General features: G+C 40.7%; 1 protein-coding gene, 1 long non-coding RNA gene and 1 pseudogene across 4 annotated transcripts in view; 1 reads left to right on the top strand and 2 right to left on the bottom strand.

Annotated features, from left to right (window-relative positions):
• The window catches only part of BICRAL (BICRA like chromatin remodeling complex associated protein), a 106,583-nt gene that overhangs the window by 39,500 nt on the left and 40,028 nt on the right, over positions 1-27,055 (bottom strand). Inside the window, exon 1 of one of the 3 annotated variants that reach the window (XM_019830596.3) lies at positions 4,465-4,484. The exons of the other annotated variants lie outside the window; for them this stretch is intronic. The gene's annotated coding sequence lies outside the window, so the exon portion shown is untranslated. Of the gene's footprint in view, positions 1-4,464; positions 4,485-27,055 lie in introns of those variants that run through there. 3 annotated transcript variants of the gene reach the window in all.
• On the top strand, positions 34-14,820 carry LOC102899956. Its single transcript, XR_440297.5, has 3 exons — positions 34-173; positions 12,843-12,996; positions 14,667-14,820. It is a non-coding gene; the product is annotated as an uncharacterized LOC102899956 (long non-coding RNA).
• On the bottom strand, positions 9,431-12,468 carry LOC109499673 (annotated as a pseudogene).

Below are 27,055 nucleotides of genomic sequence, written 5' to 3'. Positions count from 1 at the left end.
GAGAAGGCAGAAGGGATCATTTCTACTCAGTGTTTTTTCCTCGGTTAAAACTGCCATCTCCTCTCCAGCTCCCCCAGACCTCCCATCCTCTCAGTCACGAGGCCAGACAAGTATAAAACTGGCTCCTGCCACATGGAAGGAAACTTGCTCTCCCCAGGAAGGGTCTGGAAGGGGTAAGTATCCCCCAATGTGAGACCTTCCCGCGGCGGGGGGGGGGGATTTGTTCAGGTGCTGAATGGCCTGGGGGTGACGAGCAGGTGTCTGAGTGGAACTCTGGTGGAGAGGCGAGATGGTGGGTGACACAGGAGGAAGAAGAGGGGGAAGGCCGATCCAAGGGTAACATCCAGGCTAAAGTGTGAAAAGGGTGGCAGGCAAGGTGAAATGTGCTTTGAGGCCTCAGGTGTGGAGTTACTTAGGAACATGCTAGCAAGACCAGACTTCTGAGAAGTGAAAATGCCACAGCTAGGAAAAGCAGGCAAACGATCATTAAATAGATATAGAGAAATCTGTGGGAAGCCTCCCTTAAATCCCGATATTTTATGTGGTAGAACTGCATCAGCCACAGCTCATTACTGGGCCATGAGCTCGTCTCCCAGACATCACAATCACGTGGAATAAATTAGGCAATTAGGACATATCATGAAGCCTATAAAGTGGATACGGTTTATTATTATTTATAGTGTCCGTAGTTTCAGGAACAAACTAATGAAAATGTAAGGGAAAAACAGCCTATACCACAACCACCTTTCCCAACTATCCCAGCTTCCCTCACGACTTCACACCTGTACACGTTCCTCTAGCGGAAGAGACACCCAAAGGTTAACAAACTGAGAAAGGATGTCGGCGCCGGTCACTCTACCAAGGTGTCACCGCCACTGGGACTTTCAAGCACCGAGAACATCTGCTACCCCGAAGTTCAAAGTGACCAGCTACTCCTTGAGTGGCGTAAACAAGAGAACACTTACACAACTTTGGATGAAAGTAAAAGCCATTGTGCATCCTCCCCTATCAAACTGAACGGGCTGCTCCAACACTTGACAGAATGCTCCCTGGGGACATCTGTCCTAGTCAGTGGCATCCATCCAACCACACAAGCCTCTGTCGCTAGCCCCCTGTGGGTAGAACTCCACAAGCCTATTTTATAGTCAGGGGTACCCGGAGAATTCCACTTTTTAAAGGGCCATCCTCTTTTCTGACTTTAAAGAGTTTCAAATTAAAAGAGATGACTCTTATCGCTATGTCCCCAGCTCTGCACACTGCCAAAGCACAGTCATCCCACGTCTAACCCAGTAGTTCCTTTCCCCAGGAGGACACATGGTCCACCAAAGGCAATTTCCCAAAGGAGAGGTGTAGAAATTGACAATTCTAGTGTGGGAAGACAACCTGAGGATCAGAAACTAATGTCTCCAAGGTAAAGAGTTTAGTTTTCTTTGGATAGGTAGGCTCCCCCTTTCCTTCTGGACTCTCGCGGAGGCTCTTTCCTCCGTAAAGTAACAACCCTGGAATCACTAGGTGAAATTTAGAACGCTCTGTGAAAGAGGAGTCCCCCTAGGTCAATGGTTAAAAACTACTTCTTGGCCCAACACACTTGAGGGAGACACACTCCCCTCAGTAACAGCAGCTGATGACAGGAGGATTTGTCACAGAGGGAAGGGGACTGTCTTACAGAATCCTGACAGGCATCCCAACAGGTCAGAAATCACTGCCTCAGACACCTGATTACACTCTTTTTATGTTTTTAAGTTTATTTTTATTTAGTCATTTTGAGGGGGGGGGCGGAGAATGTGTGCATGCGTACAAACACGGGAGGGGCAGAGAGAAGGAGACAGAGAATCCCAAGCAGGCTCTGCACGGTCAGCACAGAACCCGACCCGGGGCTCGAACTCACAGACCGTGAGGTTATCACCTGAGCCGAAATCAAGATTTGGCCACTTAACTGACTGAGCCACCCAGGTGCTCCGGATTACCACTCTTAAAAAAATTAAAGCTAGTATTAAAATTGTCCTTATCGGAGTCAACACTTTGAATAGTGGCTTTTAATCAAGAGGACACAGTATAAAAGTGACATTTTAAATCAACGGGGGAAAGGTGTTAGCTTTACATTTTATACAAAAATAAATTCTAGATGGATCAAACAATTAAATAGGGGCAGAGAAGGGAGGAGAAGCTTAAAGTACTAGAAGAATACATGGGAGAAATAGTTTTTTTGTAATCTTAGAGTAGGGAAAGTCTGTCACAAGATACAGAAGTATAAAAGAAAAGATTGACAAATTTGACATCAGATTTTTAAATTCTGCATGATAAAGGAAAAAAGCAAACAAAGTCAAAGACTAAAAAACCCCCAAAAAACATTAAGTGGAAAAAATACTTCCAGTTCATATCACAAAGGGCTTTTCTCCCTAATACACAAATACCTTCTATAAACACAACAACAACAAAAGAAAAACAGGGACACTTGGGTGGCTCAGTCAGTTGAGCATCCAACTCTTGATTTCAGTTCAGATCATGATCTCACGGTCGTGAGACTGAGCTCCGTGTCTGTCTCCTTACGGAACATGGAGCCTACTTAAGATTCTCTCTTCCCCTAAAAAAAACAACAAAACAAAACAAAACAAAACAAAACAAAACAAAACAAAACAAAACAAAACAAAACAACAGCTACCCTGCAGAAAATCAAACATATGAACCATCAGATAACTAAAAAAGGAAAGTAGCCCCTAAACATATAAAAATAATCAACCTCTCTTTGAACATGAGAAATATAAATTAAAATTTCAATGAGATACTACGACTTATCAGACTGGTAAAGATAAAAGTTTGGTAAAGGACCATGATGGTAAGGAAGTGGGGAAACAGCAACTTTTATGCTTTGCCAGTAGAGTGTAAACTCCATAACCTCTAGGGAGAATAGTTTAGCAATAGCTTTCAAAATTTTAGGTGCACAAATTATTCTACTTGGCAAATATTTTCAGGTATTTGTCCTACAGGTATTTTTGCACATGTGTGTAAGAACATCCAGTGCAGCGTTCTTGGTTTTAGCAAAAGACTGCAAAGACCTAGATGTCACAGGTATGGGGTTTCTTTTTGGGATGATGAAAATGTTCTGGAATTAAATCACTGAACTGTACCACCCAGGTGCCCCTGCCTGGTACATTTTTATTGGAAGCCAGACATTGTTAATTTTGTGTTATTGAGTGCTGGATAGTTTTGGATCCCTGCAGATATTTTTGAACTTTGTCTAGGACAAAATTAAGTTCTTATTAAATCATTTGATTGTCTTGAGGCTTGCTTTTAAGCTCTGTCAATCCTTAGGGCTAGTTTTGCCCTATCCTGAGGCAGTACCCTTCACTTGATGGCGTACCTTGTTGATGTCTCATGGATTGCAAGGATTTTCGCGCTCTCACAGGTGGGAACACAAACCATTTTCTGCCCTGTGTGAGCTCTAAGCCTTGTTTCCTCTGATCCTTTTGGGTGGTTCTCTCCCAGGACTTGGGTAGTTGTCTCTCAGCCCCCATGGACTGACCAGTCATCAGCTGAGGACTCAGGCGTTTTCTGTCTGGGTAGCACTCTCCTCTCCGGTACTGTGCCTTGTGTTTGAGCCACTTTCCCCTTCCAACCACATCAGCTCATCCCTGGAAGATGATCAGACTGCATCTGGGGTCCCCTTCCCTACGCTGTGGCCTGGCAACTCTCTCCAGACAGTAAGCTGGAACAATTACAAATACGGCTCACCTCGTCCGTTTTCCATTTCTCAGGAGTTGCTCTCCATGCTGCCTGATTTCCCATGTCTCAAAACCACTGTTTAATATATTTTATCCTATTTTTAACTTTTTTTTTAACGCAGGAAAGTAAATTCAGTCCCAGTTTCTCCATCTCAGCCCTACAACGGCTATTTTTAAGGTTTTGAAAAAAAAAATCACGTTAGGAGGTAACGACAGTTTATATGAATTCATTAGCACAAATGATAAGTCAGAGTATATTGAGGAGGGGGGAAGAGGAAACTAAATCAATCGTACAGTTTTATCCCATGCCTCCTTTTGTTTTCTACCCTGCAGAATAGCTTAGGGAAGGAGGAAAGTTGCTTCTTTAATCTGTATCTTTAATAAAGTTGGTCACTATTCACTCTTCATTTAGTAAACATTTAGCACCTACTATGTGCCAGGTACTGTATTAAGGCTAGGGATATCAAATGAGCAGGACATAAAATGTAATAATAAATGTAAGCACACTTAAAGTTAATAAATGATGATTTATTTATTAAGTAAATTAAAAATAATAAACGTGAGCACGCTTGATATTTTTGTAGGACTGGAAAAGCAATGCTGAAAAGTGAATGACTATGTTTTAGCGAACAATTTTCCAATGAGTGTCATGATCAAAAAGTTATGCCATAAAATAACCACTTACCCAGGGCAAGTAGCTGTTTATGTCAATTAAGATAAAAAATATTCTTTTTTGGCGCACCTGGGTGGCTCAGTTGGTTAAGTGGCCGACTTCAGCTCAGGTCATGATCTCATGGTCTGTGGGTTCAAGCCCTGCATCAGGCTCTGTGCTGACAGCTCAGTCTGAAGCCTGTTTCCAATTCTGTGTTTCCTTCTTTCTCTGCCCCTTGCCTGCTTGCTCTCTGTCTCTCCCTCAAAAATAATAAACATTAAAAAATTTTATAAAGTATGCTTTTTTTTTAGTGTTTCTTTAATTTTGACACGGACACACACACACACACACACACACACACAGCGCAAGCAGGGAAGGGACAGAGAAAGGGAGCTATAGAATCTGAAGCGGGCTCCAGGCTCTTAGCTGTCAGCACAGAGCCTGATGCAGGGCTTAAACCCACAAGCTGTGAGATCAGGACCTGAGCCAAAGTAGAACGCTTAACTGACTGAGCCAACCAGGCGCCCCCTCTCTTTTTTTTTTTTTAGCTTATTTATTTATTTTGAGAGAGAGAGAGCGCGCGAGCTAGTAGGGGAGATGCAGGCAGACAGGGAGAGAGAGAATCCCAAGCAGGCTTCGCACTGTCAGCACAGAGCCAGATGTGGGACTCGATCCCACAGACTGGCAGGTCATGACCTGAGCCAAAAACCAAGAGTTGTATGCTTAACTGACAGGGGTGAGCCGCCCAGGCGCCCCTAAAGTATTCTCTTTGTACTCCTTTTACTATATTGTAATAGTTATGGGCTATTAAATTTTGTAATTGCAAGACAGTGTGAAACTTTCTGCCATGGTTTCCGATTTTAAGGCACCCACGTTCTTTTGGAAGGGAGACATTCAATAATTTACCACAATGCAATGTGCGAAGTGCTGAGAGTTTTGGCAGGGATTCTCAAGCTTCTTCAGGTGAAGCTCCGGGGCTTTTTTGTGAAATAATATGACATTTTACTAGAAAAGAAAACATGACTGTATTTTCACAATTATACTCATTTGCAATACAAAGAAGCAATCCAACTCAACACAATGGGCTCTGAGTTTTTCAGTTATCATTCAACAAAGAACTTCCTTCATTTTGATGTCTTCTAGCAGCAATGAAGAGAAGACAGAAAAGACTAAGAAATATTATTAGGAGAACTTGGGGATTAAAAAATTCCTCCATCAGAAAAGATGACCATTAAGTAGGCAGTACTGGGCCCTGGTTCACCTCATGAAATGTAGAGTTTGAAGGCCTAAAAAGCTGCTTTAATTCCTATTTAGAATGAGGCAGGATGGAAATAAACCTCATTTTTAAGAAATCCAGCCGGCTAAACAATGTGCCCTAAGGTGGGGGGAAAGAGTGGCCGACCTCAGGGGGTCAGGGCAAAGTCTGGCAAGGTTTACAGAGCAAGGGACGTATCGGGGAGAACACTGAATTTGGAAGGCAAAGGGCTTGTTTTGGATACCTGACATTAACTAACTGTGTGATTACCGACAAGCTCCAATCTCTCAGGGCCCATTTGTCCACCCCTAAATGAAGTTAATAGCCACAGCTATGATTTTTAAACTTTGTTCCCTGGTGACCTAGGATTCTCCAAGGTGTCCAGGAGCTTTCTTGGAGGCCTAAATATTGGTGGTGGAGACACTCTGATGTTCCACTTCTCCCCCTTCAATTCTTATTTAGCTAGGAGAAAACAAGTTTGAAAACCGTTTAGCTTCTCCGACTCCTAAAATGCAGTGGTTTTTGTGTGTTGTGAAAGAATGACCATCAACAGTGGTCAATCTGAAAATGAAAACCCAAGGATCATGGGGAGCCTGGGTGGCTCAGTTGGTTAAGTGTCCGACTTCGGCTTAGGTCATGATCTCACGGTTCGGGGGTTCGAGCCCCGCATTGGGCTCTGTGCTGACAGCTCAGAGCCTGGAGCCTGCTTTGGATTCTGTGTCTCCCTCTCTCTCTGCCCCTCCCCTGCTCATGCTTGCATGCTCTCTCTCTCTCTCTCTGTCAAAAATAAACACTAAAAAAAAAAAGAAAACCCAAGGATCCATAAAAATCAAGAATCATGATTATTTTAGCAACAGAATAGTGATATTGTTTGATAAACACATCAAACTTCTTTAAGATAAATTCCAACACAGTGATAATAACCTTAAGATTACTGACTATAAAATCATTAACCACACAAATCAGTGTTTCTCAAGCTAGTGTCTGAGAAAATAACCTTGGGTGATCTGAGATCTCAAGTGTGAGAAACATTAACAGATTCTAAAATTGTCCAGAAATATATACACTGGAGAACTTCGGGGCTCACAAAAACTGTGCTAACCGTGTTTGCTAGCGGCCTCTCAAAATTTCAAGATCCACTTAAGAATCCACAGACAGAAGACCTGTATACACATTGACTGATGCAGAGATGGTCCCAGGGAAAAGCTTTCCAGGCCTCTCTTTGTCATATTCTTTCAGTCTCAGCTGCCAATTTTGCACCAGGCTGGGGGCCCAGGTCCCAACAAAGGAGGTTATCAAAAGAGCGTTGGCTGAGTCCCAAAAGTCTTTGCTGCATCTGGATTCAGAGCTGAGGTGGGTCAAGAGATACCAAACTCAGAAAATAACAAAGCCCTCCAGCAATGAGGGGTGCTCTGAACTCATACTGCATAGCTTGTAGGAGTATTAAGTTATGGCTCAATTACAGTGGATTAACACACTAGACTGACTTCAGACTTAAATGTTACTAATAGACTATCACCTAGAAATTAACAGCATAAGACAATATCATAGAGCTATCCTCAAAAGCAGGGATCTTGTCATATTCATCTTCATATTCCCAGCAAAGAGCACATAAACAGGTATAAGAAACACTAAATAAATATTCATTCAGGGTTTAAATATAGTGTAGCTGCATTTTATGCAAAGACTGTGTTCCCAAAGACCTCGCATGATTAAAAACGCATGTAATACTAGTCAAAAAAATTTTTTTAATCTTTATTTATTTTTGAGAGAGAGAGAGAGAGAGAGAAAGAGAGAGAGAGAGAGAAAGCAGGGGAGCAACAGAGAGAGAAGGAGACACAGGCTCCAAAGCAGGTTCCAGGCTCTGAGCTGTCAGCACAGAGCCTGACACAGGACTCAAACTCACGATCTGTGAGTTCATGACCTGAGCTGAAGTCGGATGCTCTACTGACTGAGCAGCTCAAGCACCCCAACATAATTCTAGTTTAATTCTAACAAACTGACAAATTCCTAGAGAATACCAACATTGAAATTTTGTAATTCCTGGTGGGACTTACAGATATATTACATTCTGTTAAGATTTTTTAGATAGAATAATGAAATTGGGGTTATATTTAAAAAAATCATCCTTTAGAGATCCATATTGAAGCAGGTGTGAGCTCGATTACTATGATGTCTAGGATTTGCTTCAAAATAATATAGACTAAAGTTGGTTATTTTTTTTCATGTTTATTTATTTTTCAGAGAGAGAGAGAGAGAGAGAGAGAGAGAGAGAGAATGAGCAGGAGAGGAGCAGAGAGAGAGGGAGACACAGAAGCTGAAGCAGGCTCCAGGCTCTGAGCTGTCAGTGGACAGCCCGATGTGGGGCTCAAACCCATGGACCATGAGATCATGACCTGAGCTGAAGTCGGATGCTCAACTGACTGATCCACCCAGGCGCCCCTAAAGTTGGTTACTGAAAACATTGTGGGGTACCTAGGTGGCTCAGTTGGTTGTGTCCGACTCTTGATTTCGACTTTTGATGGTTTCACAATTGATGGGTTCGAGCCCCATGTCAGACTCCATGCTGAAGGGGAGGAGCCTGTTTGGGATTCTTGCTCCCTCTCTCTGCCCTTCCCTCTCCCCTCAAAATAAACAAACATTAAAAAAAAACAACCCATGGAGTCCTCGTACACTAAAACTAACATAACACCATATGTTAACTACACTGGAATTAAAATTTTTAAAAGACATACGACAAAAAACCTAAAAGGAAATATAGTACACCAAAAAAAAAAAAAAAAAAAAAAAAATCAAACGTGGAATCCTGTTCCTCCAGCTCCTGCAGAGATTCACCAGGAATCGGGGGTTACTATGGAGTTTTCTCCTTGACCCTCTGAGGTTGGTCACTCTTTCCCTCATGTTATAACACATACTCAGGCAAATTTCAGGCAACCTGGGGAACCTGTCCCCAACTACAGTCAGGTAGGACCTGCAAACAAGGGCCTCTGGTCAGCTCAGAGACACAAATTGAGGCTGCTTACTCTCCAAACTCAGAGAAAGGGTTCAGTTTTTTGGTAGTTTGACTGAAGGGAAATGCTGTAGGTGAAATCTTACTTGGGAGCGTATGACTTAAACCACTTTCAGTATCATTCCTTCCACTCCTTCCCACCAAATACAGGTAATTCCTGTATTTCTCCATACCCCTCTTTCCCGTATTTACTCATATTTACATTGGAATGTCAGCTCTATCAGGGCAGAGGTTTGCGTCTATTCACCAATGAACCTCAGCATCCAGAATAGCACCTGGCATACGTATTACAAAGCCTCAATAGACTTTTTCTTTCTTACCCCTGGCTTTATTGACATATAGTTGACAAATAAGACGCTATAGGTTTATGGTATACGGTGTGATGATTTGATACATGTGTATATTGTGAAATGATGACCACAATAAGGTTAGTTAATATCTCCATCACCTCACATACTTGCCAATTTTTTTGTGTGGTAAGAATATTTAAAATCTACTCTCAACAAATTTCAAGTATATAATACACTGCAGTCATCAATGCTATGCATGAGATCCCTCAAACGTATTCATCTTATTTTTTCTAAGTTTATTTATTTATTTTGAGAGAGAGAGAGAGAGAGAGAGAGAGAGAGAGAGAGAGAGAGAGAGAAGAATACAGAGAGAATCCCAAGCAGGCTCCACACTATCAGCGCAGAGCCCAATGCGGAGCTCGAGCTCATGAACTGCGAGATCGTGACCTGAGCCTAAATCAAGAGCTGGTTGCTCAACCAACTGAGCCATCCAGGCACTCCCTTCCCCCAACCCCCCCTTTTTAAAGAACTTATTCATCTTATAACAGGAAGTTTGTGCCCTTTGACCAACATCTCCCCATTTCCTAAACCCAGCCTCTGGCAACCAATCACCAACTGAGTATGCTTCTGCAAGTTCAACTTTTTTACATTCTACATATAAGTGAGATCATATAGTATTTGTCTATGTTTGTGTGACTTATTTCACTTAGTTTATGCTATGCTTTCAATGTTCATCCATGCTGTCACAAATGGCAGGGTGTCTTTCTTTCTCATGGTTGAACAATATTCCAGTGTAGGTATATGGGCATGTGTGTGTATAAAACAACTTCTTTATCGATGTATCCATCGGCAGATACTTAGGTTGTTTCCATATCTTGGCTATTGCGAATAATGGCGCTGTGAACAGGGGGTGCAGATATCTCTTTGGGACAGTGATTTCATTTCCTTCAGCTATATATCTGAAAGGGGGATTCCTGGCTCATATGGTGGCTCTATTTTTAATTTTTTTAGTAACCTGCATACTGTTTTTCATATTGGCCGCACCAATTTACGTTTCCACCAACAGTGCACTAGGGTTCCATTTTGTCCACATCCTTGCTGACATCTCTTGTTTTTCTGCCATTCTAGCAGGTGTGAAGTGATATCTCCTTGTTGTTAGTGAACATTTTTCGAAATGAACCTATCATCCTTTCCAGTATGTTGGCCACAAGATGGCAAAAGCTCCAACAGGATCAGGCACCCCAGGCCCTTCTCCTTGAAACCTACTTTAGTTTTCCAAGAAAGTGTATTGTTTTGAAGACCAGGTTATTCCTATGGGAGAACAATCTAAAGTGGAAAATAATTCTACTTAAGCCTAGAATGCACAATGGGGCTAAAGTCATTTCCTGCTCTCCCCCTACATGCTATTCTAGCCAAACTGCCACTCTCCTGCCCCCAAACACAACGTGCACTCCCCCCACCCTTGTCCAGGTGACAATTTTCTTACCTGGAATGCTCTTCCTGGTAGCTTGAACCTCTGTGAATCCTTCTCTGACAACCTTAGGATTCCCTACCTAGAATTCTAAAAGCAACCACCATGTCTTTCGACACTGATCAGACATTACTCTCTGTGGTTATCCTCGCTACGCCTATCTTCTATTCTCAACTAAAGCACAGCCCAAATTTAAGCAAAAAGAGTCTAGAGTGCTTTGAGAAGACTGATGAAGAGCAGCTAAGACACCCATCCCGAAGCTGAGCAACTTTTAGACCGCGTCGTGTTTTTTTGGCATCAGTGAACTGGAAACACTGGCTCATTACAGTAGATTCTAGCCACTTTTTTTTTTAAGCACAAATTTCCCCACAAAGGGAATTTTATTGAGGGCACTAGTTTACCTGCCTCTCAAAAGACCAACTGCAACCAAATGAAGGGAACATAACCTCAAGGTTTTATTGTCTTCACGATGTAGCAAAATAAGAAGCTTAGAACTGGATCCCTTGGCCCTTTCTCTTACGTCCTCCCTGTTCAAAATGCTTGCATCTCTTCATAGCCAGCATTCTCTTAGATCTGGGTTGGGTTCAACACATCCAAGCCTCCGCACAATCTTCTTTTGTAGTTTGAGCCTTTTTCTGGAAAATCGGCTTAGTTTGCCCACTGTAGCCACTGTTTCCTGTCATAATGCCACTTTCCCTGGGCATAAAGAGGATCTTTGCCTTTCTTGTACTGGGTCATTTTGTGGGGTTGGTGCTCACCCCACTTCTTGCAGAAAGTGTGGTGGGTTTTAGGAACGTTCACCATGGCTGCAAGAACGCTATTGGCACGGAAAGAAAAAGCTCTAGCCTCATTTTGAATCCCTGCCCACCCTACCCTCCCTGTAATGAAGGGACCCTTGGTTCTTTGCCATCTTGACCATGTCCCCCAAACGATCACATCACTTTTTAAATTCTTTGGCTTTGCACTTATCTTTTTGAGAAGACAGACCTTCCTACCCACCTCCCAGTGGCCAACTGACAATGCCTGCCTATTTTTTAAGGCTTTGAGTAAAATTATACTATTTTTTTTAACCCCCCAAGCAAAATTGTTTACTTATTTGTATCCCCAGAGCACATCTGACATGTTACTAGCATCTGACAGGTGTGTTGACAAAATTTTGTTTTTCTGGTCCCCTTGTTAATTTACAAGTTCCATGAAAGCTGGGGCAGTTTCTTTCCATCTTTGTATTATCTGAGTTTTGGACAATGCCTGATATAAACGTGTCTAGTAAATGTCTTTTACTTTATTGAATAACTTTACTAAGATTTTGGTCTAAAAAACTAACTTTTCGACGGGTGATGTCAGTTCCTTATTATTTAGTTGCCAAAAATATACAGCTAGGCTACCCATGAGCACTTTCTCGCATCACAAAGCACAGGATTTGGGATGCAATGTGGAGCGTCCAATGCCCAGGATCTACTGGCTTATGCTGGGCCCTTACGTGTCTAGACAGCCATTCCTGCTGCGTAGAAAAAGTCATGAGAAGTCAACTGACTCCCCATCTCTGCTCCAGATCAGATGACTCAATCTCTGAGGCATAAGGAAGTGTCATTTTTTAAGATTCATAGGACAAAAGGATTGTGTATCCTTCCATAATAATCTATTTAGTATTAAATAAACTTCCCTAAAACAGGGATTTGCGTACTAAACATAAACAGAATAATTCCTTGGAGTTCCCAAATCTTTAGCACAGTCATTTATTATATTAATAATAGTTGTGTTCCTTAAAAGACTCACAAGTAAAAGTCTAACTTGAAGAGTTCCTGGCACAGCCTTGCATGGCTTTTGAGGGTACCAACACTAGACCTTACAGGGAAGAAAAACAACTCAATAATATGGGAAAAAAACAGATGCCCTGCCAAAAAATGCTGTTATAATTTACTATGTTTTAAAAGAGATTGAACATTTTAACGACTATGGAAAATAATATACAGGAAATTATTGAGAAATGATACAAAGAAATGCTGCTAGGGGCTTCTGGGTGGCTCAGTCAGTTAAGCGTCCCACTTGTGATTTTGGCTCAGGTCATGATCTCATGGTTCGTGGGATCAAGCCTGGGTCGGGAATCTCTCTCTTCCTCTCTCTCTGTGTCTCCTCCCCACCCCTGCTCACGTGCATGCTCAATCTCTCAAAATAAACAAACATTAAAAAAAAATTAAAAAAAAGAAATGCTGCTAGCCTGATTGCTATTAAATATTAAGTAAAGTGAAATTGAAACTATCTTTATGATAAATCACGATACTTCAGTATATAGAATAATACATATTAAAAAGATAAGTCAGTTCTCTTCAGTTATACTACTGTTTCAGTTAAAGAATTCTTGTGTTTTACTTCCAAATAAAAGGCGAATTTCTGTTTTAATCATCGACTGTCACATTTATTACTTTCTTCCACTAAAAACAGTCATTTAGAGCCTTAGCTCCAACAACAAGCTGACTTAGCAAAAGGAAGCAATGCCAACATTGAAACTAACCACCCAGAAAGATGAACGAGTATCAACCAAAAACACGTTAGCAAAAATTTCAGGAACAGGCATTAAAAAGGAGAAGAGCCAAAGGTAAGTCTTACTTACATCCTCAGATTCTCTGTCTCTCTGTCTCTCTCTCTCTCTTTCTGCCCCTCCCCTGCTTGTGCACGCACTCTACTCTCTCTCTCCCTCTCTTTCTCAAGATAAATAAACTTAAATTTTTTAAAAGTTTTATTTATGTAAGTAATTTCTACGCCCAATGTGGGGCTCAAACTCATGACCCTGAGATCGAGTCGCATGCTCTTCCCACTGAGCCAGCCAGGCACCCATCTTTCAGAGAACAGCTTAATGAAATAAAAGTAAAAACCCTACCAATGTGACTTTTTCTACTTTTAATAACAACGGGTATTACTGTGCAGTACCAGTCACAACAAATAGTAAAAAAGACTGATTTTTGCATTCCAATCCTACAGTCAAGAATTCACTGAAATACAGCATGGTAATAATTAAGCTATTAAAGTAAAACCTACTGAATCTTTTTCTGTATTTCCTCAAAATAATAGGATGCCATTGTTATCCATTAGTGTAGTTTGTAGGTACTGTTGTCCCTATGTGTGGAACTGCTTTTAAAAGATACTTTGAAACGGTAGTAATTATAAGCAAAAAATATTTTTTATTAGCATTCTGGTTAAAGTTATTTTGCAAACTCTTGAGTCTCACTGCTCTCTCTCAATGAGTAACATTCAAAATATTTTGGTTTTATGGTATGTTCCAAGAAAAACAAGCCCTATAAAAACAGCTAACAATATTTAACAAACAAAATTCCATTTTACGAAGTCAATGATGTTAACCAAGGAAGAGATGTCCAGAGTCCCCTTTAGTAAAAGTAGATTCACAAGGACGACGTGTACACAAAATAAATTTTTTAAGGGGAAGAAAATGAGAGAAATTTTTTTAAACTTAAAAATGATTTAAGGGGCAACTGGCTGGCTCAGTCGGCAGAGCACGAGACTCTTGATCTCAGGGTTGTGAGTTCAAGTCCCATGCTGGGTGTGGAGCCTACTTAAAAAAAAAACAAAACCCAAAATGAACAAATATTTTTAAAGAAGGATTTAAGAAAGAATATGAAGAAATATACTGTATTACTCCAAGCAAAATTTCAGTTTCTACAAAAACTTTTAGAGGCTGAATTAGGGGCGCGTTGGTGGCTCAGTCAGTTAAGGTGTCTGACTTCAGCTCAGGTCATGATCTCCTGGTTCCTTAGTTTGAGCCCCACATAGGGCTCTCTGTTGTCAGAGCAGATCCTGCTCTAGGATCCTCTGTCTCCCTCTCTCTCTGCCCTTCCCCCACTCACGTTCTCCCTCCCTCTCTCAAAAATGAACATTATGAAAATAATTTCTTTTTTCAACGTTTATCTATTTTTGGGACAGAGAGAGACAGAGCATGAACGGGGGAGGGGAAGAGAGAGAGGGAGACACAGAATCGGAAACAGGCTCCAGGCTCTGAGCCATCAGCACAGAGCCCGACGCGGGGCTCGAACTCCCGGACCGCGAGATCGTGACCTGGCTGAAGTCGGACGCCCAACCGACTGCGCCACCCAGGCGCCCCTACGAAAATAATTTTTTTAAGAAGCTAAATTAATCTCATTTTTCTATACTCCATTTAAAAGACATAAACTTCTATCTAATGTAAAGTCTTTTATAAACCCTAAGAAATGCCATGTGAAGGGAATTTATATTTGTACTTATTTCTATCAAAAGACTACCAGGAACAGAGTTTCAGTTGGAGAAGATGAGAAAGTTCTGGAGAAGGATGGTGGGGATGGCTGCACAACAGCGTGAATGTACTTAATGCCACAGAACTTTACGTGAAATGGTTAAAATGGAAAATTTTATGTTATGAAAACAATTTTTGAAATAAAAAATAACAATAAAAAATAAAGCATCCATGAATATTCTTACTAAAAAAAACAAGGCCATAACTAGTGGTCCATAACTAGTTGGAGATCTATCATCAAAAAATCTTTTTAAAAAAAAAAATGTTTGTTTATTTTTGAGAGAGAGACAGAGCGTGAGTGGGAGAGGGGCAGAGAGAGGAAGAGACAGAATCCAAAGCAGGCTCCAGGCTCCGAGCCATCAGCACAGAGCCTGACATGGGGCTCGAACTCACGAACAGTGAGATCATGACCTGAGCCGAAGTCTGACACTCAAATCTCACTGAAGGGAGATGAAGGACCCAGGGCTCATCGGTTAAAATTAACCCTAGAAGCAGTGGTGTGAAAGAAGTTGAGGCACTTCACCCCACAACTACTGACAGGTACCAGATATGGCTGTGGGAGGAAATCCCCCAAAGGAGGGAGGAGGTTTCTTGACCCGCTGTGGGCCTTTTGGCTGTCTGGTGAAGGCTACGGATCCCTTGCCAGAGTAATACTTCAAAGTTCATAATCTATGTAGGACTTTAAAAAAAAATGCATTCATTTAAAAAATAAAAATAAAAAACACATTTGTAAAAATATTTAAAAATTGTGGTACAGTTATGTATGTGATTCTTCATCAATGCATTCTTACAAGATTTAGTGGTGAGTCTAGTAACTACTACCTTTTGGAAGATCGTAATTTTTTCAGGTATCTGCAAATGTAATGGGACAAAAAAATATTTCTAATAGTAACAAATTCCCAGGCATTGTTAATTCATGGTTTGGGCTGCCTTCATTCATAGATTTAGGAAATGATAAATTTCAACCGGAGTCTAATGAAAGTAACATGCCATGTTCTTCATATCCAAGTTCATGGTCTCCCCTCCCCACACTTCTATCCACAGATCCTTTAGGGGTCGGTCCATAGAGCCTGTGCACTGCTAGGGCCCAGGGCACTTGTTCAACATGTGAAGTGAATAAACTCAATGCAGTAACAAACACAGTGGGATTCTAAACATCTGAATATCATCCACAAGCTATTTTTATACTTGCTAAGCACAGTCTGGTCATTTCTAAACACTGTTTGATGTAATTTTTGCAAAGACGTTGAAGGTGCTGCCAGATACACAGGATGGTAGCAGCAAGCTGGCAATTCCAACTGTGCAGAAAGGACACTCTCCAGCATCACCAAAGTTATCAAAAAATTCCCCGAGTAAGGAAGTCAAGTAAAGCTAATATTTTGTATGCTTAGTGGAGAGCAACAGAAACACATTTTACAACTTACAAGCACAAAACTGCAGTGGAAAAGCTCATCAAAATTCTCAACCTTGGACCAGTGTAAAACACAAAGGCAAATTTCATGATAAACATGCAACAATCTTTTCTGGTAAGCTTAGTCAAAATCCATATCTTCATTCTCCTGAACATCCGAAGTGGAAAACAGTTACATAAATAAATCACGTACTTTTCTAGTTTTTATATGAGTGCTTAGAATTGAATGGACCTCTGAATTAACACCCTTTTGTGTACTCACCTTTTTTTTTTTTTTTTTAAGAGAGAGAGAGCTCGAGTGGGGGAGAGGGGCAGAGGGAGAGAGAGTGAGAATCTTAAGCAGGCTCCATGCTCAGCTTGGAGCCCAAAGTGGGGCTCAACCCCACAGCCCTGGGGTCATGACCTGAGCCAAAATCAAGAGTCGGAAGCTCAACCAACTGAGCCACCCAGGTGCCCCAAAATATATGTATGTATGTATGTATGTGTATATATATATATATATATATATATATATATATATATATTTTTTTTTTTTTTTTTTTTTTTTTTTTGGAGAGAGAGAGTGCTTGTGAGTAAAAGTGGGGGAGAGGTGAGAGAGAGGGAGAGAGAATCCTAAGAGGTTCCATGCCCAGTGTGGAGCCCAACGTGGGGCTCAAACCCACAACCGTGAGATCACAACCTGAGCTGAAATCAAGGATCAGATGCTCAACCAACTGCACCATCCAGGCACCCCTTACTCACTTCTGGGCTATTCTACTATAGATTACTGTACCCTCAAATAAGGGAGTCAAGTAACTTATGGACGGCCTCCAGTGGTCTAAGAACAAAATACTAAATTTATTTTTAAGGCCAACTCACTGTGCGTTTTTTTCTTTAATTTAAAACCACTTCATTCTCAAAGTGGCAGTCACATGTACCAGAATGGAATGATGTTAGGGGAAACTGTATAACTGATTTAGAACACAGTCCTATCTTCTAAGACATTGGTACCTACAATACAACCCTTTTCCTTAGGGAAAACATAAAAACTTTTCATTTGGCTTGACCCTTTCTTACATTACTTTTGGGTTATTTAAAATAGGACAGACCTGGGGTGTCTGGGGGGCTCAGTCGGTTAGGTGTCCGACTTCGGCCCAGGTCATGATCCTATGCTTCATGGGTTCGAGCCCCGCCGTTGGGCTCTGTGCTGACAGCTCGGAGCCTGGAGTCTGCTTCGGATTCTGTGTCTTCCTCTCTCTCTGTCCCTCCCCTGCTTGCACCCTTTCTCTCAGTCTCCCAAAAATAAATATTTAAAAAATGTTCTTTTAATAATGAAAAATAAAATAGGACAGACCCGCCCGAATAGACATTTTTCCAAAGAAGACATATGGATGGTCAACGGACACATGGAAAGATGCTCAACATCACTCATCACCAGGGAAACGCAAATCATAATCACAATGAGATATTACTCCACACAAGTCAGAATGCTGGCATCAAAAAAGACAAGAAATAATAAGTGTTGGCAAGGTGGAAAAAAGGGAACCCTCACAAACTGTTTGTAGGAATGTGAATTGGTACAACCACTAAGAAAAACAGTATGCAGGTTCCTCAAAAAAGTAAAAATAGAAATACCATATGATCCAGTAATTCCACTACTGGGTATTTACCTAAAGAAAATGAAAACACTAATTGGAAAAGATATATGCACCCCTATGTGTATTTCAACAATATCTGCAATGGCCAAGATAAGGAAGCAACCTAAGTGCTCACTGATAGATGAAGATGTGAGATATATATATATACACACACACACACATATATATATATATACACACACATATATATATATACACATATATATATGTGTATATATATATACACACACACATATATATGTGTGTGTGTGTATATATATATATATACGTATATATATATATATATATATATATATACACGTATATATATATTATTTTTGAGAGATCAAGAATCAGAGCATGAGCAGGGGAAGGGCAGAGAGAGAGGGAGACACAGAATCTGAAGCAGGCTCCAGGCTCTAAACTGTCAGCACAGAGCCCAATGCAGGGTTCAAACCCACGAACCGTGAGATCATGACCTGAGCCAAAGTCAGACGCTTAACTGACTGAGCCATCCAGGCGCCCCAAAGATGTGATATATAAACACACACACACAACACACACACTGGAATATTACTCAGCCATAAAAGAATTAAAAAAGAGATCCTGCCATTTGTGACAACATGGATGGACCTAGAGGGTATTATGCTAAGTGAAACACGTTAGACAAAGAAAAATATATGATTTCACTTATATGTGGAATCTAAAAAAACAAACAATAAACCAGAAACAGATCCATGAATACAGAGAACAAAGTGGTGGCTGCCAGAGGGGTAGGGGTTGGGTGGAAAGACAAAATGGGTGAAGGAGGGTGGGAGACATAAGTTTCCAGATTATATAATGAATAAGTCATGGGGGGTAAAATATACAGCATAGGGAATATAGTCAATGGTACTGTGATAGTGTTAGATAGTGACAAATAGTAGCTAAGCTGTGGTGGGCATAGCATAATGAATAGAGTTGTGGAATCACCACGTTGTACACCTGCAACATTGTGTATCAATTATACGTCAATTAAAAAAGGTAAGATAGACCCGTAGTTCTATTCTTGACATTATTCAGTATCATTCTTTTGGACAAATTAGAATAATTTTTTCCTTGAGGATGCAAGCTGGTGCAGCCACTCTGGAAAGCAGTTTGGAGGTTCCTCAAAAAACTAAAAATAGAACTACCCTACGACCCAGCAATTGCACTACTAGGCATTTATCCACGGGATACAGGTGTGCTGTTTCAAAGGGACACATGCACCCCAATGTTTATAGCAGCACTATTGACAATAGCCAAAGTATGGAAAGAGCCCAAATGTCCATCAACGGATGAATGGATAAAGAAGATGTGGTTGGTGTACACACACACACACACACACACACACACACACACACACACACACACACACTGGAGTATTACTCGGCAATCAAAAAGAATGAAATCTTGCCATTTGCAACTACGTGGATGGAACTGGAGGGTATTATGCTAAGTGAAATTAGAGAAAGACAAATATCATATGACTTCATTCATATGAGGACTTTAAGGGACAAAACAGATGAACATAAGGGAAGGGAAACAAAAAGAATATAAAAACGGAGGGGGACAAAACAGAAGAGACTCATAAATATGGAGAACAAACTGAGGGTTACGGGAGGGGTTGTGGGAGGGGGGATGGGCTAAATGGGTAAGGGGCACTAAGGAATCTACTCCTGAAATCATTGTTGCACTAGATGCTAACTAATTTGGATGTAAATTAAAAAAAAAAAAAAAAATTAAAAAAAAGACACAAATTAACTTGCCCAAGATTAAAAAAAAAAGAATAATTTTTTCTTGCTTCATTATGTCTTCAAAGTCGTGCCTAAAGGACACCCTACTTCCCTCTCTAAATATTTAAATTATTAGATTTTGCCTCACTGAGTAAAATTATTCCCCTATGAAGATTTGTCATTATTTAACTTTTCCTTAAACTTTATTATTATTATTTTTTAACATTTATTTATTTTTCAGACAGGGAGAGACAGAGCATGAACGGGGGAGGGTCAGAGAGAGGGAGACACAGAATCTGAAACAGGCTCCAGGCTCCGAGCTGTCAGCACAGAGCCCGACGCGGGGCTCGAACTCACGGACCGCGAGATCATGACCTGGGCCGAAGTCGGACGCTTAACTGACTGAGCCACCCAGGCGCCCTGACTTTTCCTTAAACTTCTAATGATAGTTTGCAACTTTTGTTAAAGATTCCCTTAACATCCATATGTTTTTTCTTTAAGAAAGCACGTTAAGGTAGCATGATATATTAAGCAGTACCATTATAATTACTATACTAATGATAATGAGCACTGGATTCAACGATTACTTATTTATTAGGTAAGTCTGTCCTGCAGGGCTAAACAAACATAATAATATGTCCCAGCTTGCGAGTAGCTGGTAATCTTATTAGAAAGGCAAGAGCCACATCTGAAATAATTTTCCAAATTACAGAAAGCATTATCAATAAGCAAGAAAATAAACATACTAGCATGGGTATTTACAGTAAAATTAAGTCCCTTTTATTATTAGTTGATACACCAAGACACATGAGATAATAAAAACTGTAATAGCAGCTAACATTTACTACTGGCCTTCCCTCTGCTAGGCGTTTCACACAGTTCTAACGCTTCTAACACAGTCCTGCCAGGTACGCACTATTATCTCTATTTTTACAGAGAATATAAGATGCTTGCCCAACACTGCAGAGTTTGTAAGTAGCAAGACAGAGGTTTGAACTCAAATCTCTAATTCCCAAGAGATACTGCTTCTCATCTCTGTGGGTGGAAACATGATTTTTGGAAGGTTCAATTTCTAGAAATGTTTCCCATACCAAAAGATAGCAGTCGAGAATCTTAACATTTTCTCCCACGGCAAAAAAACCTCACTATTCCATCAATGAAAATTCTACAATTAAAAAAAATTTTTCATATATATACAGTATATGTATATATACAATTTCATATATATACTGCAAATACCCATGTATGTCTGTTTATATATACACATACACAGACTTCCTGGTAATTCATCATGCATATCAGACCTCTTGTTTTTTAAAAGTCAATGTTTCATATGTTACCACTGCCACAGAGCCCTCCTTTCTTACCCAACTCCACCCCCAACACCTATTAATTCCTGGAAGGTCTAGAGGAGCTCAGCTATCAAACAGAAATATGAATCACAAGTGAGAGCCACATATGATTTAAAAGTTACTAGTAGCCATATTTTTAAGTATAATTAATTTTAATATATTTAGTCCATAATATCAAAAAATATTTTGACTAAATGGAAAATATTAATATAAATACATTAATAAAATATTTTAATTTTTAACCATTCAACATGTAATTAATATAAAACAAATTAGATACTCTACATCATTTTTTTCAGACAAAGTCTTTAAATCTTACAGTACATCACAACTGGTGCCAGTCATGGCTCAAGGGTTAATAGCCATATATGGCTAGTGGTCACCATATTGGACAGTCCCAATCTACAGACTTCTGTAGAATTTAGTTAAGGTAAAACACTTGCTTACAGGGCCATTTTCCCCTTGTTAGCTCTTGTGGATAGCCACAAAGTGGAACTTTTAAGAACAGCTATAGTGATAGGAATAATATTTACCCTAATTATTTACATAGGGTTTCCTAGAGGTTTTGCCAATTTTTTTTTTTATGCAAGAGGTGAAGGGAAGGGAGTTGCCACAGCCCTTATTTTCACCAGAATATAACCCTGCCCACCATACATACATGTGCAGATTTAATTTGAAACAGGAAAAAAGTTGATCATTAAATATCAGTTCCAAAGATAACCCTAGTCTAGCCATTGAGCTGAACTAATCCTAATCTTCTAAGAAACAAAGTTAAATTTTACATGCTTCTCACATATTTAAATACCTTAATATATGTTTCTAAAAATAAGTTATTTCTGGCTCAGTGGGTAGAGCATGCAACTCTTGATCTCAGGGGTTGTGAGTTCAAGCCCCACGTAGAGCTTACTAAAAAAATAAATAAAATAAAAATAAGTTATTTCTTTCTGTTTGTGTCAAATGACCATAATTATTACATGGGGGAAAAAATCCAAAAATTATTTGAAAATAAAAGCAAGCAATTTGCTAAAAGGAAACTAAAGCTGATGCTGAGAGCTTCTGGATCAGGTATCCTCACAGAAGCCTCACATCTGGCTCACATACCCATTTTTATAAACCAAGAACCAAGACTTGCTCTTGGCCCGTGGTTCTCTAGCACCTGGGAGGTTGTTAAAAGTGTGAATTCTTGGGCCCATTCCAGACCTACTGGATTGGGAACCCAGGGGGTGTTAAGCCGTCTGGGTAATTCTAATGCACACTCAAGTTTGAGAACCACTAGATCAACATGGAACTGGTACTTAAACCATCTGTTTAACTCCAAAAGTTGTGTACTTTTTAGAAGTTTTTTGTTTTTGTTCCTGGTGGGAAGGGGTTGGGAATATCTGCGTGTGTGTGTGTGTAGTAAAATACACATAACATAAAATTTACCATGTTAACTATTTAAAAAATATTTTTTTAATGTTTCTATTTATTTTTGAGACAGAGACAGAGCATGAGCAGGGGAGGGACAGAGAGAGGGGGGAGACACAGAATCCGAAGCAGGCTCCAGGCTCTGAGCTGTCAGCACAGAGCCTGATGCGGGGCTCGAACTCACGGAGTGTGAGATCATGACCTGAGCTGAAGTCTGACGCTCAACCGACTGAGCCACTCAGGCGCCTCCCGCATGTTAACTATTTTTAAGTGTATCGTTCAGTAGTATCAAGTCCATTCACATTGTTGTGCAACCATCTCCACCACCCATCTCCAGAAGTCTTCACCTGGAAAACCAGAAACTGTGTCACCCATTTGACACTAATTCTTCATTCCGCTTTCCCTCCAGCCCCAGGCAACCACCACTGTCCTCTCTGTCCCTATGAATTAGACTCCTCTAGGCATCTCATAAAAATGGAATCTAGAAGTAGAATCTAATTTCACTCAACCCCTACAGCCGCAGAAAAGTTTGGAAAGTACAGAAATTTCTAAAGAGGAAAATGAAAATCACTTATGATACCACTGCCTAGAGGTGACTGCTAGGGACTGAACTGTTGTCTCTCGCCAAGCTGGTGTTTGAAACCCTAACCCCCTGTATGACTGTGTTTGGAGACAGGGTCTTTATGAGGTAACTGAGGTTAAATGAGGTCATAATGGTAGGGCCTTAATCTGATAAGGCTGGTGTTTTTATAAGAGGAAGAGATACTGGAGCTCCCATGAAGACGCAGTGAGAAAACAGCAGTCTGCAAGCCAGGGAGAGGGCCCTGCCCAGCGATCAAATTGGCCGGCACCCAGATAGATGCTGGACTACCCAGCCTCCAGGACCGTGAGAAAATAAACTTCGGTTGTTTAAGCCACCCATCAGCCTATGGTATTTTGTTACGGGCTCTGGAGCTGACTAATGCCGTGGAACATGATTTTTCAGTCTTTTTCTTTAGTACATTTTTATTTTTTAGGTATATTTTTACACTTAAATGAAATCAAAGCCCATATGCCTTTTTTCACTTTCCCAGCATTTTCTAAATCTTGTGTTCTGCAGAATTGTGTTCAGCAGGACCTTAATTTTTGGAAACTGGGTTTTAAAGTGACGTCAGGTTTCTGCTGCTAAATTCTCAGAGGATCTTCTATACTAAACTGGGAATGTCAAGATGGGCATCTGTTAGATTTGATCTCTAAATGTCTGGGGAGGGAAGGAGGAAATTCTGTATTATATCTCCTGCTGTTCTGATCAAAGTATACTACTGGACAGCTAATAGCAATTTCAAGGGGGCAATGCCCAGTTTTGGAAGGAAATACTGGCTGACAGGAGCAATTCACTTCAGGCAAAATGTTCATTTCATTTCCTAAAGGAACCATTCATTCATTGATTGTTAGCAGATTAGTCTAATGAAACACTGCTTTAATATTACTTTTTATGATAACTTTTATTATTTTTTCAATTTTTAAAAGTTTATTTAGAGAGAGAGAGGCAGAGAGGGAGAGAAAGAATCCCAAGCAGCCTCCATGCTGTCAGTGAAGAGCCCTGCGTGGGGCTCAATCTCATGAACTGTGAGATCATGACCTGAGCCGAAACTGTCTGACGCTTAACTGACTGAGCCACCCAGGCAGGCGCCCCTATTATAATTTTAAAAAGCAGTGATAGCTGACACCCAAATGGGTTAGGCACTATATAAATCTTTATACGATGATCTCACTTTATCCTTACAAACTTCCTCTGAAAGGTAAATTCTCAATCCAGAGGGAGAAACTGGGCACATTCCCTCAGAGAGGTTATGTAATTTACTCAAGACCGGCTCAGCCGGTTAAGCGACTTTGGCTCAGGTGAACTCGCCTGTGAGTTCAAGCCCCGAGTCGGGCTCTGTGCTGACAGCTCAGAGCCTGGAGCCTGCTTCGGATTCTGTGTCTCCCTCTCTGCCCCTCCCCCACTCATTCTCTGTCTTCCTCTCTCTCTCTGTCAAACATAAATAAACATTAAAAAAGAAAAAAAAAAGCACAGAAAGGAGAAGAGCAAGGGTTGGAACTCCAATCTGTCTGGTTCCAAAGCTGCTATTTATCACAATAGTCTTTTCTTTTTAGGTCTTGTTTGAAAACCTTTATGATTTTGAATATGTAAAGGAAAAATTCATCTACTTTGACCTTGCATTTAGTGCCTTTCACAAACTGATCCCAAAGTCCCTTCCCAGCCGTCCTTTTTTTTTCTTTTACAGACTTCTAACTCCATCAGAGAACTTTCCTGTCCTGCCCCTTTCTTACACTCCTCACCTAATTTAGTTCTTTCCCACCTAAATGTCTCTGCTTATGCCATCTTTTCATGGTCAACAAACCCCTTTAGGCTCCAGTTCAAATTCCATTTCCTATCTGTAAACCTTGACTGCTTGTTCTTAGGCTCCACATCCATCAAGAAAGCCCCTTGGTTATACTTCCAAAATAGATCCAGAATCCTCCACTGTCTACCTCCACTGTCACCCCCCTAATACAAACCATCATCATATCCCATCTGGTCTCTCTGCTTTCACTCTTTTACTCCCTCCAATCTATTCTCATCCCAACCTCCTGAGTAGTCCTTTTAAAACATAAGCCAAAACCCTCCAATGAATCCTCATTTTCCTCACTATAAAAAACAAAATCCTTTTCTGTGCTCAGCTGTGAAAACCTGCAATGCCCTACACGATGGCTCTCCCTGTCTCCACCCCTCACCCCCAATTCTATCCTTTGCTGACTTGCCATGCCTTGAACTCCCCAGGCATGCTCATGTCTCGGCCCTTTGCACTGGCTGCTCTCTGCCTGGAATGCTGTGCCTTCGGATATCCTCAGGCTTGCCCCTTACTTGCTTCAAGTTTCTGCTCAGTTGATCATGACCTACCATGACCACCTTCCCATCCCCCAGCACTCTACACTTTCCTTAACTTGCTTTATCCCCGCCTCCCCGCGCCCCCCCCCCCCCCATTACTTACTACAGTGCTTATCTAGGTTTATTGTCTGTTTTCCCACCAGAGCAGGGCCTTGGTCTTTTGCTCATTGAGGGATCTGGGAGTCTAGAATGGCACCTGGCACAAATTAGATGCTCAGTTGATTGCTGAATGAATGAATGGATGGATGTTCTCACACACTTTAATCAAAGGCTCTCTTTTGCTCTCACTTGTGCTACTCACTTGGTACTTACCATATACTGTTGTGTATTTTTCTGGGTGCCCCTATTATCCAACTAGCTATATTATGTATTCCCATAACCTCCAAGTGCTCTGTACAAAATTAGCATTTAACAAATATTTGATGATGAAATATCAGTGTAGTGCCTTTTTCTTTCACAGTAGACAGTAATATTTTTAAAAATATTCATTTTTGACATTCTGCTTAGAAAACACTCTAGAAGGAAATTTTAGAAGAAAAATTTAGAACATACAATTTTTAATTAATTTAATTTTTTTAAATGTTTATTTATTGTTGAGAAAGAGAGAGAGTGAGAGAGCACGCAGGCACAAGTGGGGGAGGAGCAGAGACAGAGAGGGAGACACGGAATCGGAAACAGGCTCCAGGCTCTGAGCTGTCAGCACAGAGAGCCCGATGGGGGACCTGAACTCAGGAACAGCGAGATAATGACTTGAGCTAAAGTCAGACGTTCAACTGACTAAGCCACCCAGGCGCCCCTAAATTAATTTTAAAAGGATGAAGTATTTTCTACACACACACACACACACACACACACCCCAAATCCATGTCATGCTCTGAAAAGAAAATATTTGCTTAGTGACTTTCATCTTTCATGGCATCTTATAACCTGAAGACATTCTTGAGAGTCAAGCACAAGGTAATGTTTTGATAGTTAGGTAATATGAAACACAGAACATATTTAAAAAAATTTTTTTTAATGTTTATTTATTTTTGAGACAGAGAGAGACAGAGCATGAACGGGGGAGGGTCAGAGAGAGGGAGACACAATCTAAAACAGGCTACAGGCTCTGAGCTGTCAGCACAGAGCCCGACGCAGGGCTCGAGCTCACAGACCGCGAAATCATGACCCGAGCTGAAGTCGGCCGCTTAACCGACTGAGCCACCCAGGCGCCCCCAGAACATATTTTAAATGATAGTTACGAGTTGGGAATTTATGCAACATGTGACAAAAATAAAAGGTTAATGTCACGTAGGTTTTATGTCACAATTTTTGATCTAATAATAGAAAGTTCTAGCTGGGGGGTATTTAACTCATGAAGAAAATGCATTTTAAAAAACAACTTACCTATATTCACATCATGCAGGTATTTAAAGTGTTCATTTACATGAACATTTGAGCCTATCTCTCTATATTGTGCATCTTGTGTTGCATAGCCAACGTGTGTACTTCTGAAAAACAGTTTAGACAGCTTTCTAAATAAGCTGCAGACGGGCGCCTGTGTGGCTCAGTCGGTTAAGCATCTGACTTCGGCTCAGGTCATGATCTCCCAGTTGGTGGTTTTAAGCCTCACGTCAGGCTCTGTGCTGGCAGCTCAGAGCCCGGAGCCTGCTTCGGATTCTGTGTCTCTCTCTCTCTGCCCCTCCGCTGCTCACACTCTGTCTGTCTCTCTCAAAAATAAACAAATATTAAAAAAATTAAATTAGCTGCAGATTTTTTCCTCACCTTGACTGCTGCACGTGCATAACTTCCTCCATGAGGATTGAAGGGGAAGCTCTGTAAACAGACTCCTGCACGACTTAGGGTAAGTTCTTAATCGATTATTTGTCTAATTTAACCGTAAAACTTTAATATGACCATGTAAATGAAAAAAACATGTACAG

Source organism: Felis catus, chromosome B2 (genome assembly GCF_018350175.1).
Source record: "Felis catus isolate Fca126 chromosome B2, F.catus_Fca126_mat1.0, whole genome shotgun sequence".
Taxonomy (NCBI): Eukaryota; Metazoa; Chordata; class Mammalia; order Carnivora; family Felidae; genus Felis; species Felis catus.
This window is presented reverse-complemented; position numbering and strand designations above follow the sequence as displayed.